Here is an 18,624-nt window from a genome sequence, read left to right on the forward strand (position 1 = left end):
AACCAGAACAGCCTGTGTAAGGGTTCTGACTAGGTCAGAATCTCCTTCAGTTCCCAAAGTGATTCCCACTAAACCCTTGGCTTGAGGACCAACACTGCTAACTGTACTAGTGGGTGCAGGTGCCTTAGGGGCTGCAGTGCTGGGGGCTCCACCCTTTTTACATTCACTTGTCCAGTGAGAGGTGTTCTTACAAGTTTTACACCAGGGTTTCTTCTGACCTTCTTTCTTCTTCTTCTTGGAAGTTTGGGACCCACCCTCTGTCTCAGTTTGGGGCCCTGTTGAAGACTTCTGGTCTTTAGCTTTCTGCTCCCCACCCTTCTGGTCTGTTTTCTTCTGGTCACCACCCTGGTTCTGGTTCTGGTTCTTTTGCTTAACTCTGGTTCTTACCCACTTATCTGCCCTCTTTCCCAATTCTTGGGGAGAGGTCAAATCTGAGTCAACCAAATGTTGATGCAACTGCTGGTTCTGACAATTATTTAAAATTTGTTCTCTCATCAGCAAATTATACAATCCTTCATAGTCTGTAACCTTGCTTCCCAGCAACCATCCCTCCAGAGCCTTAGTGGCACACTCAACAAATTCAGACCAGTCCTGAGTCTGTGTCTTCTGGGTATCTCTGAACATTAACCTGTACTGTTCAGTGGTTAAGCCTAACCCATCAATCAGAGCACTCTTCAGGACCAGGTAGTTTCTAGAATCCCCATCACTAACTGTGAGGAGTCTGTCTCGGCCTCTACCTTCAAAGGAGAGCCACAAGATTGCTGCCCACTGCTCCTGAGGGATCTGCTGTACTCTGCAGGCTCTCTCCATTGCAGTAATCCATTTATGGATATCATCCCCAGCTTTGTAGGGGGGCACAATCTTACTCAGGTTTCTATTATCAAAAGACCTGTCTTTATCCTTGTGGATATTGCTGCCACCAGTGGGTTCTATTACCCCACTCTCTCTAGGCTGTCTTGCTCTAGCAAGTTTCTCCTTAGCCAGGGCAACCTCTAACTCTTGCCTCTGGATCCTAAGCTCAGCCTCTCTCATCTTGGCCTCATGTTCCCTTCTCTGAGGGCTAGTCATCTCCTTTCTGGAGTGACCATGAGAGCCTCTAGAGACATGGGAGGTATTGGATTCACCTGAGTGATGCCTTCTCCTCCTATGGCCCTGGTTAAGTCCACCTGGGGGTCTGAATGGGTTGTTACCTGATTCATTCCCAAGTTGACTTAAGTTAGCCTGGTTCAGTCTACTGACCAGCACCTGACTATCTCTGTCATCATCTGACTCACTGCTTTCCACCTCCTCCTCCTCTTCTTCTTCCTCTTCCTCTACATCTACTTGAGGAGCTCCAGTGGTGGAGGCTTCCTCATCTACTAGGATGATAGGGGTAGGGGTGTCTACAGTGTCATCCTCTGAAGGATGGCCTCCTTCAGCATTCCCTGTGGGGTTTGCTTTAGAGGTCTTTAGAGCCTCAGACTGATCCAAGAGCTCTCTTAGGTGGTCTGTAGTAGGGGAAGGCCCTGTCTTCAGACCCCTTAAGACACAAAGCTGTCTTAATTCCTTAAAGGGAAATATAGCAAACTGGGATGGTGCCCTTGGAGGGTCACTCTCAACAGGAGTAAGTCCACTGGACCCCTCTGTTCCAGACATTGCTCTAGTGTGGGTGGATGTGTTGCAATCTACCTACACTGGTGTTTACCTACTAAACCTATCTAGTAGTTGTAGCTAGGGTGTGCTACTCCCTTTGCTCTACAACAACTAAGTTCAGTAGAACTTATGTATACTAGTCTTGTTTTATATGTACCTAGCAGGTACCTGTATGATCTTTCAAATGATAATCTCAAAGATTGTAATGGTAAAACAACAGCAAGCTCAGATCCCAATCCGCTGCTCACCAATGTGAGAAGTTGGCCTGGTATATAATGCTCACTAATTCTAGTGATCACTTTGTACCATGCCAAGCAACCCTTATGATGATGGTTGTAATTCAACCTTGTAGACCAGTTATCCTAGTGGTAACGTGGACAAAGCAGTCTTAGGCTAAACTCTGAAAGGCATGTGAAGCCAGCTGTTATACCATACACAACCCCCTTGAATACCAAATGAAAGGGACACCACACAGATATATATTGAAAATATATATTGATTTATTAACTATTAAAATCCCCTGGACTCTTTATGAGCACAGAAGCACAAGCGTAAAATCACAAGACAGTTTAAAATACACAAAAGTTGCACAATATGGATGAGCCCTAGGGGCCACCTAAACCATATACTAAATAAGTGGTATAAGAGATACCTAAAGGAAAGTGAAGAGGCCTAGGGCCTTGGGAATCGCTGGAGCTATTCGAGACTGGAGTTAACTAAGTCGGGAAAGGCCCACGGGACTCGGGTGCAGTGTTCAAAGTGCACGCACTTCTCAATACAAAGTCTATGGTGCGTAAAAAGCACAAAGTTAGAAAGTTAGGAACCTTCCGAGTGACCTACGGAGCTGAAACTTAAAACACAGGCCCTTGGGATGTGTACCAGTGCAGGAGCACCGGCGGAGCTGAGTTACCTCACCCACAGGAAGCGGGTGCACAGGGTCGAAGATGTGTCGGGTTTCGTCACGCTGGTCGATGGTGCTTGGAGCTGAAGATGCTGCAGGCGGCTCGATGAGAAGAGTTCCGGTGGATCCAAGGGTGGATCGGAAGAGTTGAAGACCTGAAAGCAGAGGGGACAGTGTTCAAAGTCACTAGCCAGTGACTGCCCTGGAACCAGAGTGGAACCAGGCGATGTCGGGTGCAAACAGGCGTTGTCGGGTAGCTTCTTTCTGCAGCCACGTGGATACCCGGGGTCGAGGACGTCCAGGAGTCGGTCACGAGCTGTCCCACGTAGGCTTCTCGCTGTTGGCGGTGTCGGCGACCTGATCGGAGCAAACAGGCCTTGGCAAATGCAAGCCACGCAGAAGTTGAAAGATGCTGTTCACTCGGACCAGCAAGGTCAGAGCGAGGGCTCCTTTTCACAGGAGCTTGGGTAGGTCTGGAGCAACCAGACCTGCTGTTTAAATCTTCGGGTTCGTCGCCAAGATGGCCGCTGACCACGTGGCTAGTGGCCGGGATGGCGCGTCGAGTGGCACGGTGCAAAAGGGCCCCACGCAGATCGTGGAGATGCTGGGGGGCTGATCTTCGGTGCAAGGGCTGCTCGGTGGTGGGGGTTCTCAATCCCCAAAGCACAACGTCGAGGATGCCTCAGAAGCTGCGCAGTCAGCTTTACGAGTGTCTTCCAAGAGGTCCGGTCCCACGTCACTCGGTGCCTCCACGGGTCCCTTCTTCGCAGGGACTGTGGATCGGGCTCTGAGAGGTCTGGGAGTCTGGTTCTTGTCGGGCTCTGGGCTCGGTCTCCGGTGGGAGGCGGCGGCAAAGCAGACGTCGAGTTGCTGGTTGGTACCTGTGTTCACAGGGTGGTCACTCCTTGGCCACAAGGGAGATTCTTCTTCAGTCTTCTGTGCAGCAGAATGTCGAAGTCCAGTCTTCTTCTTAGTTTTAAGTTGATTTCGGGATGATCTGCTGTGCAATGGCACTGCTCCCCCTCTTATTCCCAAACTGGGGGTGGATCACCTACTAGGTCCCTCCTCTGGGAGGAACCAGGAAGGGGGGCGGTTACACCCCCTTTCCTTTGTCCAGCTCCGCGCCAGGACTGGGGCTGGAAGGCCCCAGAACCGGTTTGGGCTGGCCTATGCACGGGGACACCTTGTGTGCCCCGGGCATGTCTGATTCTTTTCAGCCCTGTCCTACCTAATACACAAAATCCTGTCTGGGGTGGTGCTCGCACCTCCCAAGGCAGGAAACCCTTTGTCCAGGCCACCATCTGCCGAGTTTCGGTCAGCAGCAGGAGGCCAGACTTGTGTCTGTGGTGGCAGCGTCCATTTTGTGAAGCTGAGGCTCTGTTTAACTTTAACCGGGGTTAAGGCTACGCACATGTCGTGTCCCTCTAGAAGGGTGGAATGCTATCCCCGTCGCCAGAATTGGCGAGGGGATAGTATTCCAATTCGTATGACACCTTACTCGACATGTTTTGATAAAGCCAAACCAAAGATAGCATTTAACCGCGAGGATTATAATGCACTTAAGAGTATATGGTATGGCAATATCCCGGAACGGCTTAGGGAGTTGTTCCCGACAGCTGCAGACAGGCTCAGCTCATGCCAGAGCACCATCTCACATATTTCCAAGCACTCTGCCTCCAGGATTGATGAGGCCTTCCATAGGAGTGGCTGATAGGAACATATGTGTCCAGTTTAGGTTTAGGCACAGACATACTGTACCTAAGTAAGAGGTGGTTACACCAACTTACCCCAGCTGAGTGTTCAGCCAGTTGTGTCAAAGATGGAGGCCAGGCCAGGGGTGGCACAATACGTGCTGCAGCCCCTGGTAGGCCTTGGATACACCTATGCCCTGGGCACCTAGGGTGCACTCTTACAGGGGCTCATAAGGTGAACCAGTTCCAATTCGTAATGCACCTAAAGTGCATTGGCATCAATTTAGAGAGAGAACAGCAGGCTGTGGGTCTGATTAGCAGGCCCACAGCCACATTAAGTCAGAAACCAGTGAAGCAAAAAGCAAAAATTTGGGGTGACCATAGGATAGCAGACCCTACTCTCCTACAATAGGTTTAGTAGGTAAACACCAGTGTAGGTAGATTGCAACACATCCACCCACACTAGAGCAATGTCTGGAACAGAGGGGTCCAGTGGACTTACTCCTGTTGAGAGTAACCCTCCAAGGGCACCATCCCAGTTTGCTATTTTTCCCTTTAAGGAATTAAGACAGCTTTGTGTCTTAAGGGGTCTGAAGACAGGGCCTTCCCCTACTACAGACCACCTAAGAGAGCTCTTGGATCAGTCTGAGGCTCTAAAGACCTCTAAAGCAAACCCCACAGGGAATGCTGAAGGAGGCCATCCTTCAGAGGATGACACTGTAGACCCCCCTGCCCCTATCATCCTGGTAGATGAGGAAGCCTCCACCACTGGAGCTCCTCAGGTAGATGAAGAGGAAGAAGAAGAGGAGGAGGAGGTGGAAAGCAGTGAGTCAGATGATGACAGAGATAGTCAGGTGCTGGTCAGTAGACTGAACCAGGCTAACTTAAGTCAACTTGGGAATGAATCAGGTAACAACCCATTCAGACCCCCAGGTGGACTTAACCAGGAGCCTAGGAGGAGAAGGATTCACTCAGGTGACTCTGACAACTCCTATGCTTCTAGAGGTTCTCATGGTCACTCCAGAAGGAGGATGACTAGCCCTCAGAGAAGGGAACATGAGACCAAATTGAGAGAATCTCAAATTAGAGAGGCTGAATTGAGAGTCCAGAGACAAGAGTTAGAGATTGCCCTGGCCCAAGAGAAACTTGCTAGAGCAAGACAGCCTAGAGAGAGTGGGGTAATAGAACCCACTGGTGGCAGCAATATCCACAAGGATAAAGACAGGTCTTTTGATAATAGAAACCTGAGTAAGATTGTGCCCCCCTACAAAGCTGGGGATGATATCCATAAATGGATTACTGCAATGGAGAGAGCCTGCAGAGTACAGCAGATCCCTCAGGAGCAGTGGGCAGCAATCTTGTGGCTCTCCTTTGAAGGTAGAGGCAGAGACAGACTCCTCACAGTTAGTGATGAGGATTCTAGAAACTACATGGTCCTGAAGAGTGCTCTGATTGATGGGTTAGGCTTAACCACTGAACAGTACAGGTTAATGTTCAGAGATACCCAGAAGACACAGACTCAGGACTGGTCTGAATTTGTTGAGTGTGCCACTAAGGCTCTGGAGGGCTGGTTGCTGGGAAGTAAGGTTACTGACTATACAGGATTGTATAATTTAATTATGAGAGAGCAAATCTTAAGTAATTGTCAAAATCAGCTTCTACATCAGCACCTGGTTGACTCTGATCTGACCTCCCCACAAGAATTGGGTAGGAGGGCAGACAAATGGGTCAGAACCAGGATCAGGCCTAAGAATCAAGGTGGTGACCAAAAGAAAGAGACTACCAAGCCTCAAGAGAAGGGTGGGGATAAAAGTAAGGAAAAGACTTCCCCAGGGCCCCAAAACTCCAAGAATGGGGGTGGGTCCCAAGACACTTCTACAACCCAGAAAAAGCCTTATTGTCATACCTGTAAACAGGTGGGGCATTACAAAACAGATAGCTGTTGTCCCAAGAATGGCAATAAAGAGAATATACCTCCAGGTAAGGCTCCAACACCTCCTGTCACTGTTAGCAGTGGTCCCCCAGGTGGTGGGAGCACCCCCAAGAATTTGGGTGGGTTTACTTTTGGAGGACAGGTGGACTCTGGCCTATCCAGGTCCCCTAACTCAGATACTCTTGTCTATGAGACTGGCATGGGGTTTGCCAATTTCACTGCTTGCCCAAACACTTTGAGCAAGTATAGACAGGAGCCCCTCATCAATGGTTTGAAAGTTGAGGCCTTCAGAGACACAGGGGCTAGCATCACCATGGTGGCTGAATGTCTAGTCCCCTCAAGGCAACTTTTACCTGATGCCAGATATCAGGTGACAAACATTGATGGCATAGAAACCAATCATCCCATGGCAGTAGTCAATCTTAGCTGGGGAGGTGTCACTGGCCCAAAGAGAGTGGCAGTGTCAGCCAACTTGCCTGTAGATTGCCTACTGGGTAATGATTTGGAAATCTCAGCCTGGGCTGAGGTTGAACAGCAAACCCATTCTAGAATGGTAAATCTCCATGGAAAGGTTAGTGGGGCTGTAATGGCTACAGCCCCAATTCAAGATGTCCTTCCTGAAAAGGTTGGGAGGGCTGAGCAAACCTCAGCCCCATCTTTAGATAACTTCCCTCCTGGAAAGAGTAGCAGGGCTGTACTAGTAACAGCCCATACCCAAACTGAGTCTCCTCCTGAAAAGGTTGGTGGGGCTGTGATGGCCACAGCCCAAACTCAAACCGATACCTGGGTAGTGAAGCCTGAAATGATGGATCACTCCACCCACACAGAGAGCATTGAGGAGGAAGAGAAATCTCCCTCCCACCAGACTTTAGGAAAGGATCAGCCTCCTCAGGGAACTGATCTTACCCCTGATGAAGGAACTGTCCCAGAGGTTGTTAGGCCTGGCCTGACAAAGCCTCTGATGGCAGTGGACCCTTCTCAGGAGGGACCCAGTCTGGAGCAGGTAACCTGCCCCTCTCTACCTTGCCTTACTCAGCCCAGGGCTGCAGAGGACAAGAAGGACAGTGAGACCCAAAGGGCCCCCTGTCAAATAAAGCACCCCCATCAGCAGATTAGGGGCACCAAAACTAGTAGCCCTAGTGAGGTGCAAGCTTTAAAAACTCCTGAGGGATCCCCCTTAAAAGTAGTTAGGGACCTCCCCCAGATGGATATTGTTGGGCACAGCCAAACCTGGGACCCTAAGGGCCCAAACCTGACCTGTCCCTCCAGTAAGCCAAACAGAGGGACCCAGCCTCCAGCTTTAGGTAGCCAGAGGTTGACCCTGAGAGCACAGTGCAACTCAGTCAGAGAAAGAAAGGCACACATGGTGGAGAGTGATTGGAGGAAGCTGAGCCCTACAGAGGAAACTCACTTCAGTACTCCATCTCAACACCAGCCTTTGACTTTGCAAAGACACACCACAGGTAGAGATTCCCTATGGTGGAGACCCTCCGATACCCTTAGGGTGAGGGATTGCTTAGTGGACCATGAGACAGGGGGTTACCAAGCCGGAGCTGGTACTTCCTTATATGGCCACTTAGGCAATATAGGATTACCTGGTCAAGGATAGCCTTATCTCCTTTCGTTTGGGGGGGGGTTATGTAGGAAGGTGGATATCTGACTATGATTACCCCCAAACTTTTTGCCTGGTGTTTAGCTGGTTTTTGACTTAGTTGGCCTGGGATCCTGCTATTCAGGGCCCCAGGCTGATTGCTCTCTCCTTAAAATGGACTCCATGTACCTTAGGTGCATAACACAATTGGAATTGGTTCACCTTATAGGCCCCTGTAACAGTGTACCATAGGTACCCAGGGCATAGGTGTAGCCAAGGCCTGCCAGGGGCTGCAGCATGTATTGTGCCACCCCTGGCCTGGCCTCCATATTTGACACAACTGGCTGATCACTCAGCTGGGGTAAGTTGGTGTAATCACCTCTTACTTAGGTACAGTATGTCTGTGCCTAACCCTAAACTGGACACATATGTTCCTATCAGCCACTCCTATGGAAGGCCTCATCAATCCTGGAGGCAGAGTGCTTGGAAATATGTGAGATGGTGCTCTAGCATGAGCTGAGCCTGTCTGCAGCTGTCGGGAACCACTCCCAAAGCTGTTCCGGGATATTGCCATACCATATACTCTTAAGTGCATTATAATCCTCGCGGTTAAATGCTATCTTTGGTTTGGCTTTATCAAAACATGTCGAGTAAGGTGTCATACGAATTGGAATACTATCCCCTCGCCAGTTCTGGCGACGGGGATAGCATTCCACCCTTCTAGAGGGACACGACATGTGTGTAGCCTTAACCCTGGTTAAAGTTAAACAGAGCCTCAGCTTCACAAAATGGACGCTGCCACCACAGACACAAGTCTGGCCTCCTGCTGCTGACCGAAACTCGGCAGATGGTGGCCTGGACAAAGGGTTTCCTGCCTTGGGAGGTGCGAGCACCACCCCAGACAGGATTTTGTGTATTGGGTAGGACAGGGCTGAATAGAATCAGACATGCCCGGGGCACACAAGGTGTCCCCGTGCATAGGCCAGTCCAAACCGGTTCTGGGGCCTTCCAGCCCCAGTCCTGGCGCGGAGCTGGACAAAGGAAAGGGGATGTAACCGCCCCCCTTCCTAGTTCCTCCCAGAGGAGGGACCTAGTAGGTGATCCACCCCCAGTTTGGGAATAAGAGGGGGAGCATTGCCATTGCACAGCAGATCATCCCGAAATCAACTTTAAACAAGAAGAAGACTGGACTTCGACATTCTGCTGCACAGAAGACTGAAGAGAATCTCCCTTGTGGCCTAGGAGTGGCCACCCTGTGAACACAGGTACCAACCAGCAACTCGACGTCTGCTTTGCCGCCGCCTCCCGCCGGAGACCGAGCCCAGAGCCCGACAAGAACCAGACTCCCAGACTTCTCAGAGCCCGATCCACAGTCCCTGCAAATAAGGGACCCGTGGAGGCACCGAGTGACGTGGGACCGGACCTCTTGGAAGACACTCGAAAAGCTGACTGCGCAGCTTCTGAGGCATCCTCGACGTTGTGCTTTGGGGATTGAGAACCCCCACCACCGAGCAGCCCTTGCACCGAAGATCAGCCCTCCAGCATCTCCACGATCTGCGTGGGGCCCTTTTGCATTGTGCCACTCGACGCGCCATCCCGGCCACTAGCCACGTGGTCAGCGGCCATCTTGGCGACGAACCCGAAGATTTAAACAGCAGGTCTGGTTGCTCCAGACCTACCCAAGCTCCTGTGAAAAGGAGCACCCGCTCTGACCTTGCTGGTCCGAGTGAACAGCATCTTTCAACTTCTGCATGGCTTGTATTTGCCAAGGCCTGTTTGCTCCGATCAGGTCGCCGACACCGCCAACAGCGAGAAGCCTATGTGGGACAGCTCGTGACCGACTCCTGGACGTCCTCGACCCCAGGTATCCACGTGGCTGCAGAAAGAAGCTACCTGACAACGCCTGTTTGCACCTGACATCGCCTGGTTCCAATCTGGTTCCACGGTAGTCACTGGCTAGTGACTTTGAACACTGTCCCCTCTGCTTTCAGGTCTTCACATCTTCCGATCCACCCTTGGATCCACCGGAACTCTTCTCATCGAGCCGCCTGCAGCATCTTCAGCTCCAAGCACCATCGACCAGCGTGACGAAACCCGACACAACTTCGACCCTGTGCACCCGCTTCCTGTGGGTGAGGTAACTCAGCTCCGCCGGTGCTCCTGCACTGGTACACATCCCAAGGGCCTGTGTTTTAAGTTTCAGCTCCGTAGGTCACTCGGAAGGTTCCTAACTTTCTAACTTTGTGCTTTTTACGCACCATAGACTTTGTATTGAGAAGTGCGTGCACTTTGAACACTGCACCCGAGTCCCGTGGGCCTTTCCCGACTTAGTTAACTCCAGTCTCGAATAGCTCCAGCGATTCCCAAGGCCCTGGGCCTCTTCACTTTCCTCTAGGTATCTCTTATACCACTTTCTTAGTATATGGTTTAGGTGGCCCCTAGGGCTCATCCATATTGTGCAACTTTTGTGTATTTTAAACTGTCTTGTGATTTAACGCTTGTGCTTCTGTGCTCATAAAGAGTCCAGGGGATTTAATAGTTAATAAATCAATATATATTTTCAATATATATCTGTGTGGTGTCCCTTTCATTTGGTATTCAAGGGGGTTGTGTATGGTATTTATTTATTTATTTATTTATTATTACATTTATTAAGCGCACAGCTACCCGGAGGTTTCCCGGCGCTAAAGCAAACTGAACGGTGAAAAGAGGGAGGGACATTAGTTGTTAAAAAGCCATGTTTTTATTCCTTTACGGAATTTCAGAAAGCACGATTCCGTGCGCAAGGGTTGAGGAAGAGAGTTCCATAAGGATGGGGCCAACAGGGCAAACGAGCGGCCACCCATTTTGGCTCTGTTGATGCGTGGAATTTTAAATTTGTTTTGTGACGAGGACCTGAGTGTACGGGGGGGAACATATTGTTGGACTAAAGCAGCAAGATAACGCGGGCTTCACATGCCTTTCAGAGTTTAGCCTAAGACTGCTTTGTCCACGTTACCACTAGGATAACTGGTCTACAAGGTTGAATTACAACCATCATCATAAGGGTTGCTTGGCATGGTACAAAGTGATCACTAGAATTAGTGAGCATTATATACCAGGCCAACTTCTCACAACATTGTTCTACATTCTGTCCATCAACTGTGTGTTTTGCAATTTTCACCCTGAGTGTGCTGGGTATACTCAGACGTGAGTCCCAGGCTCTCCACACCACTGGAGTCAAGCTATCCATGCTGATGAAGGCTGATAGCCAGAAACCGGTCCTTGGATGCTTGATTCCGGTCTGGGAAAGACATGGCTTGGTAGTTCGGACTGGACTGTTCCCATGAGGCACAAGGTCAGAGCTGATTTGCATATAGCCAGTGTCTAACCCAGGATGGTGTGGAGTGCAAAAAAACGATGGATTTAGGCCCAGACCCTTGTACTGGGGTGAATGTATGACATTGTTCTACATTCTGTCCATCAACTGTGTGTTTTGCAATTTTCACCCCGAGTGTGCTGGGTATACTCAGACGTGAGTCCCAGGCTCTCCACACCACTGGAGTCAAGCTATCCATGCTGATGAAGGCTGATAGCCAGAAACCGGTCCTTGGATGCTTGTTTCCGGTCTGGGAAAGACATGGCTTGGTAGTTCGGACTGGACTGTTCCCATGAGGCACAGGGTCAGAGCTGATTTGCATATAGCCAGTGTCTAACCCAGGGTGGTGTGGAGTGCAAAAAAACGATGGATTTAGGCCCAGATCTTGGTACTGGGGTGAATGTATGACATTGTTCTACATTCTGTCCATCAATTGTGTGTTTTGCAATTTTCACCCCGAGTGTGCTGGGTATACTCAGACGTGAGTCCCAGGCTCTCCACACCACTGGAGTCAAGCTATCCATGCTGATGAAGGCTGATAGCCAGAAACCGGTCCTTGGATGCTTGATTCCGGTCTGGGAAAGACATGGCTTGGTAGTTCGGACTGGACTGTTCCCATGAGGCACAGGGTCAGAGCTGATTTGCATATAGCCAGTGTCTAACCCAGGGTGGTGTGGAGTGCAAAAAAACGATGGATTTAGGCCCAGATCTTGGTACTGGGGTGAATGTATGACATTGTTCTACATTCTGTCCATCAATTGTGTGTTTTGCAATTTTCACCCCGAGTGTGTTGGGTATACTCAGACGTGAGTCCCAGGCTCTCCACACCACTGAAGTCAAGCTATCCATGCTGATGAAGGCTGATAGCCAGAAACCGGTCCTTGGATGCTTGATTCCGGTCTGGGAAAGACATTGCTTGGTAGTTTGGACTGGACTGTTCCCATGTGGCACAAGGTCAGAGCTGATTTGCATATAGCCAGTGTCTAACCCAGGGTGGTGTGGAGTGCAAAAAAACGATGGATTTAGGCCCAGATCCTTGTACTGGGGTGAATGTATGACATTGTTCTACATTCTGTCCATCAACTGTGTGTTTTGCAATTTTCAGCCCGAGTGTGCTGGGTATACTCAGACGTGAGTCCCAGGCTCTCCACACCACTGGAGTCAAGCTATCCATGCTGATGAAGGCTGATAGCCAGAAACCGGTCCTTGGATGCTTGATTCCGGTCTGGGAAAGACATGGCTTGGTAGTTCGGACTGGACTGTTCCCATGAGGCACAGGGTCAGTGCTGATTTGCATATAGCCAGTGTCTAACCCAGGGTGGTGTGGAGTGCAAAAAAACGATGGATTTAGGCCCAGATCCTTGTACTGGGGTGAATGTATGACATTGTTCTACATTCTGTCCATCAACTGTGTGTTTTGCAATTTTCACCCCGAGTGTGCTGGGTATACTCAGACATGAGTCCCAGGCTCTCCACACCACTGGAGTCAAGCTATCCATGCTGATGAAGGCTGATAGCCAGAAACCGGTCCTTGGATGCTTGATTCCGGTCTGGGAAAGACATGGCTTGGTAGTTCGGACTGGACTGTTCCCATGAGGCACAGGGTCAGAGCTGATTTGCATATAGCCTGTGTCTAACCCAGGGTGGTGTGGAGTGCAAAAAAACAATGGATTTAGGCCCAGATCCTTGTACTGGGGTGAATGTATGACATTGTTCTACATTCTATCAATAAACTGTGTGTTTTGCAATTTTCACCCCGATTGTGCTGGGGATACTCAGACGTGAGTCCCAGGCTCTCCACACCACTGGAGTCAAGCTATCCATGCTGATGAAGGCTGATAGCCAGAAACCGGTCCTTGGATGCTTGATTCCGGTCTGGGAAAGACATGGCTTGGTAGTTCGGACTGGACTGTTCCCATGAGGCACAGGGTCAGAGCTGATTTGCATATAGCCAGTGTCTAACCCAGGGTGGTGTGGAGTGCAAAAAAACGATGGATTTACGCCCAGATCCTTGTACTGGGGTGAATGTATAACATTGTTCTACATTCTGTCCATCAACTGTGTGTTTTGCAATTTTCACCCGAGTGTGCTGGGTATACTCAGACGTGAGTCCCAGGCTCTCCACATCACTGGAGTCAAGCTATCCATGCTGATGAAGGCTGATAGCCAGAAACCGGTCCTTGGATGCTTGATTCCGGTCTGGGAAAGACATGGCTTGGTAGTTCGGACTGGACTGTTCCCATGAGGCACAGGGTCAGAGCTGATTTGCATATAGCCAGTGTCTAACCCAGGGTGGTGTGGAGTGCAAAAAAAGATGGATTTAGGCCCAGATCTTGGTACTGGGGTGAATGTATGACATTGTTCTACATTCTGTCCATCAATTGTGTGTTTTGCAATTTTCACCCCGAGTGTGCTGGGTATACTCAGACGTGAGTCCCAGGCTCTCCACACCACTGGAGTCAAGCTATCCATGCTGATGAAGGCTGATAGCCAGAAACCGGTCCTTGGATGCTTGATTCCGGTCTGGGAAAGACATGGCTTGGTAGTTCGGACTGGACTGTTCCCATGTGGCACAAGGTCAGAGCTGATTTGCATATAGCCAGTGTCTAACCCAGGGTAGTGTGGAGTGCAAAAAAACGATGGATTTAGGCCCAGATCCTTGTACTGGGGTGAATGTATGACATTGTTCTACATTCTGTCCATCAACTGTGTGTTTTGCAATTTTCAGCCCGAGTGTGCTGGGTATACTCAGACGTGAGTCCCAGGCTCTCCACACCACTGGAGTCAAGCTATCCATGCTGATGAAGGCTGATAGCCAGAAACCGGTCCTTGGATGCTTGATTCCGGTCTGGGAAAGACATGGCTTGGTAGTTCGGACTGGACTGTTCCCATGAGGCACAGGGTCAGTGCTGATTTGCATATAGCCAGTGTCTAACCCAGGGTGGTGTGGAGTGCAAAAAAACGATGGATTTAGGCACAGATCCTTGTACTGGGGTGAATGTATGACTTTGTTCTACATTCTGTCCATCAACTGTGTGTTTTGCAATTTTCACCCCGAGTGTGCTGGGTATACTCAGACGTGAGTCCCAGGCTCTCCACACCACTGGAGTCAAGCTATCCATGCTGATGAAGGCTGATAGCCAGAAACCGGTCCTTGGATGCTTGATTCCGGTCTGGGAAAGACATGGCTTGGTAGTTCGGACTGGACTGTTCCCATGAGGCACAGGGTCAGAGCTGATTTGCATATAGCCTGTGTCTAACCCAGGGTGGTGTGGAGTGCAAAAAAACAATGGATTTAGGCCCAGATCCTTGTACTGGGGTGAATGTATGACATTGTTCTACATTCTATCAATAAACTGTGTGTTTTGCAATTTTCACCCCGAGTGTGCTGGGGATACTCAGACGTGAGTCCCAGGCTCTCCACACCACTGGAGTCAAGCTATCCATGCTGATGAAGGCTGATAGCCAGAAACCGGTCCTTGGATGCTTGATTCCGGTCTGGGAAAGACATGGCTTGGTAGTTCGGACTGGACTGTTCCCATGAGGCACAAGGTCAGAGCTGATTTGCATATAGCCAGTGTCTAACCCAGGGTGGTGTGGAGTGCAAAAAAACGATGGATTTAGGCTCAGATCCTTGTACTGGGGTGAATGTATGACATTGTTCTACATTCTGTCCATCAACTGTGTGTTTTGCAATTTTCACCCTGAGTGTGCTGGGTATACTCAGACGTGAGTCCCAGACTCTCCACACCACTGGCGTCAAGCTATCCATGCTGATGAAGGCTGATAGCCAGAAACCGGTCCTTGGATGCTTGATTCCGGTCTGGGAAAGACATGGCTTGGTAGTTCGGACTGGACTGGTCCCATGCGGCACAGGGTCAGAGCTGATTTGCATATAGCCAGTGTCTAACCCAGGATGGTGTGGAGTGCAAAAAAACGATGGATTTAGGCCCAGACCCTTGTACTGGGGTGAATGTATGACATTGTTCTACATTCTGTCCATCAACTGTGTGTTTTGCAATTTTCAGCCCGAGTGTGCTGGGTATACTCAGACGTGAGTCCCAGGCTCTCCACACCACTGGAGTCAAGCTATCTATGCTGATGAAGGCTGATAGCCAGAAACCGGTCCTTGGATGCTTGATTCCGGTCTGGGAAAGACATGGCTTGGTAGTTCAGACAGGACTGTTCCCATGAGGCACAGGGTCAAGGCTGATTTGCATATAGCCATTGTCTGACCTAGGGTGGTGTGGAGTGCAAAAAAACGATGGATTTAGGCCCAGATCATTGTACTGGGGTGAATGTATGACATTGTTCTACATTCTGTCCATCAACTGTGTGTTTTGCAATTTTCACCCCGAGTGTGCTGGGTATACTCAGACGTGAGTCCCAGGCTCTCCACACCACTGGAGTCAAGCTATCCATGCTGATGAAGGCTGATAGCCAGAAACCGGTCCTTGGATGCTTGTTTCCGGTCTGGGAAAGACATGGCTTGGTAGTTCGGACTGGACTGTTCCCATGAGGCACAGGGTCAGAGCTGATTTGCATATAGCCAGTGTCTAACCCAGGGTGGTGTGGAGTGCAAAAAAACGATGGATTTAGGCCCAGATCCTTGTACTGGGGTGAATGTATGACATTGTTCTACATTCTGTCCATCAACTGTGTGTTTTGCAATTTTCACCCCGAGTGTGCTGGGTATACTCAGACGTGAGTCCCAGGCTCTCCACATCACTGGAGTCAAGCTATCCATGCTGATGAAGGCTGATAGCCAGAAACCGGTCCTTGGATGCTTGATTCCGGTCTGGGAAAGACATGGCTTGGTAGTTCGGACTGGACTGTTCCCATGAGGCACAGGGTCAGAGCTGATTTGCATATAGCCAGTGTCTAACCCAGGGTGGTGTGGAGTGCAAAAAAAGATGGATTTAGGCCCAGATCTTGGTACTGGGATGAATGTATGACATTGTTCTACATTCTGTCCATCAATTGTGTGTTTTGCAATTTTCACCCCGAGTGTGCTGGGTATATTCAGACGTGAGTCCCAGGCTCTCCACACCACTGGAGTCAAGCTATCCATGCTGATGAAGGCTGATAGCCAGAAACCGGTCCTTGGATGCTTGATTCCGGTCTGGGAAAGACATGGCTTGGTAGTTCGGACTGGACTGTTCCCATGTGGCACAAGGTCAGAGCTGATTTGCATATAGCCAGTGTCTAACCCAGGGTGGTGTGGAGTGCAAAAAAACGATGGATTTAGGCCCAGATCCTTGTACTGGGGTGAATGTATGACATTGTTCTACATTCTGTCCATCAACTGTGTGTTTTGCAATTTTCAGCCCGAGTGTGCTGGGTATACTCAGACGTGAGTCCCAGGCTCTCCACACCACTGGAGTCAAGCTATCCATGCTGATGAAGGCTGATAGCCAGAAACCGGTCCTTGGATGCTTGATTCCGGTCTGGGAAAGACATGGCTTGGTAGTTCGGACTGGACTGTTCCCATGAGGCACAGGGTCAGTGCTGATTTGCATATAGCCAGTGTCTAACCCAGGGTGGTGTGGAGTGCAAAAAAACGATGGATTTAGGCACAGATCCTTGTACTGGGGTGAATGTATGACATTGTTCTACATTCTGTCCATCAACTGTGTGTTTTGCAATTTTCACCCCGAGTGTGCTGGGTATACTCAGACGTGAGTCCCAGGCTCTCCACACCACTGGAGTCAAGCTATCCATGCTGATGAAGGCTGATAGCCAGAAACCGGTCCTTGGATGCTTGATTCCGGTCTGGGAAAGACATGGCTTGGTAGTTCGGACTGGACTGTTCCCATGAGGCACAGGGTCAGAGCTGATTTGCATATAGCCTGTGTCTAACCCAGGGTGGTGTGGAGTGCAAAAAAACAATGGATTTAGGCCCAGATCCTTGTACTGGGGTGAATGTATGACATTGTTCTACATTCTATCAATAAACTGTGTGTTTTGCAATTTTCACCCCGAGTGTGCTGGGGATACTCAGACGTGAGTCCCAGGCTCTCCACACCACTGGAGTCAAGCTATCCATGCTGATGAAGACTGAAAGCCAGAAACCGGTCCTTGGATGCTTGATTCCGGTCTGGGAAAGACATGGCTTAGTAGTTCGGACTGGACTGTTCCCATGAGGCACAGGGCCAGAGCTGATTTGCATATAGCCAGTGTCTAACCCAGGGTGGTGTGAAGTGCAAAAAAACGATGGATTTAGGCCCAGTTCCTTGTACTGGGGTGAATGTATGACATTGTTCTACATTCTGTCCATCAACTGTGTGTTTTGCAATTTTCACCCCGAGTGTGCTGGGTATACTCAGACGTGAGTCCCAGGCTCTCCACACCACTGGAGTCAAGCTATCCATGCTGATGAAGGCTGATAGCCAGTAACCGGTCCTTGGATGCTTGATTCCGGTCTGGGAAAGACATGGTTTGGTAGTTCGGACTGGACTGTTCCCATGAGGCACAAGGTCAGAGCTGATTTGCATATAGCCAGTGTCTAACCCAGGGTGGTGTGGAGTGCAAAAAAACGATGGATTTAGGCTCAGATCCTTGTACTGGGGTGAATGTATGACATTGTTCTACATTCTGTCCATCAACTGTGTGTTTTGCAATTTTCACCCTGAGTGTGCTGGGTATACTCAGACGTGAGTCCCAGACTCTCCACACCACTGGCGTCAAGCTATCCATGCTGATGAAGGCTGATAGCCAGAAACCGGTCCTTGGATGCTTGATTCCGGTCTGGGAAAGACATGGCTTGGTAGTTCGGACTGGACTGGTCCCATGAGGCACAGGGTCAGAGCTGATTTGCATATAGCCAGTGTCTAACCCAGGATGGTGTGGAGTGCAAAAAAACGATGGATTTAGGCCCAGACCCTTGTACTGGGGTGAATGTATGACATTGTTCTACATTCTGTCCATCAACTGTGTGTTTTGCAATTTTCAGCCCGAGTGTGCTGGGTATACTCAGACGTGAGTCCCAGGCTCTCAACACCACTGGAGTCAAGCTATCTATGCTGATGAAGGCTGATAGCCAGAAACCGGTCCTTGGATGCTTGATTCCGGTCTGGGAAAGACATGGCTTGGTAGTTCGGACTGGACTGTTCCCATGAGGCACAGGGTCAAGGCTGATTTGCATATAGCCATTGTCTGACCTAGGGTGGTGTGGAGTGCAAAAAAATGATGGATTTAGGTCTAGATCCTTGTACTGGGGTGAATGTATGACATTGTTCTACATTCTGTCCATCAACTGTGTGTTTTGCAATTTTCACCCCGAGTGTGCTGGGTATACTCAGACGTGAGTCCCAGGCTCTCCACACCACTGGAGTCAAGCTATCCATGCTGATGAAGGCTGATAGCCAGAAACCGGTCCTTGGATGCTTGTTTCCGGTCTGGGAAAGACATGGCTTGGTAGTTCGGACTGGACTGTTCCCATGAGGCACAGGGTCAGAGCTGATTTGCATATAGCCAGTGTCTAACCCAGGGTGGTGTGGAGTGCAAAAAAATGATGGA

This window comes from Lissotriton vulgaris, chromosome 4_1 (assembly GCF_964263255.1).
Source record: "Lissotriton vulgaris chromosome 4_1, aLisVul1.2, whole genome shotgun sequence".
NCBI lineage: Eukaryota > Metazoa > Chordata > Amphibia > Caudata > Salamandridae > Lissotriton > Lissotriton vulgaris.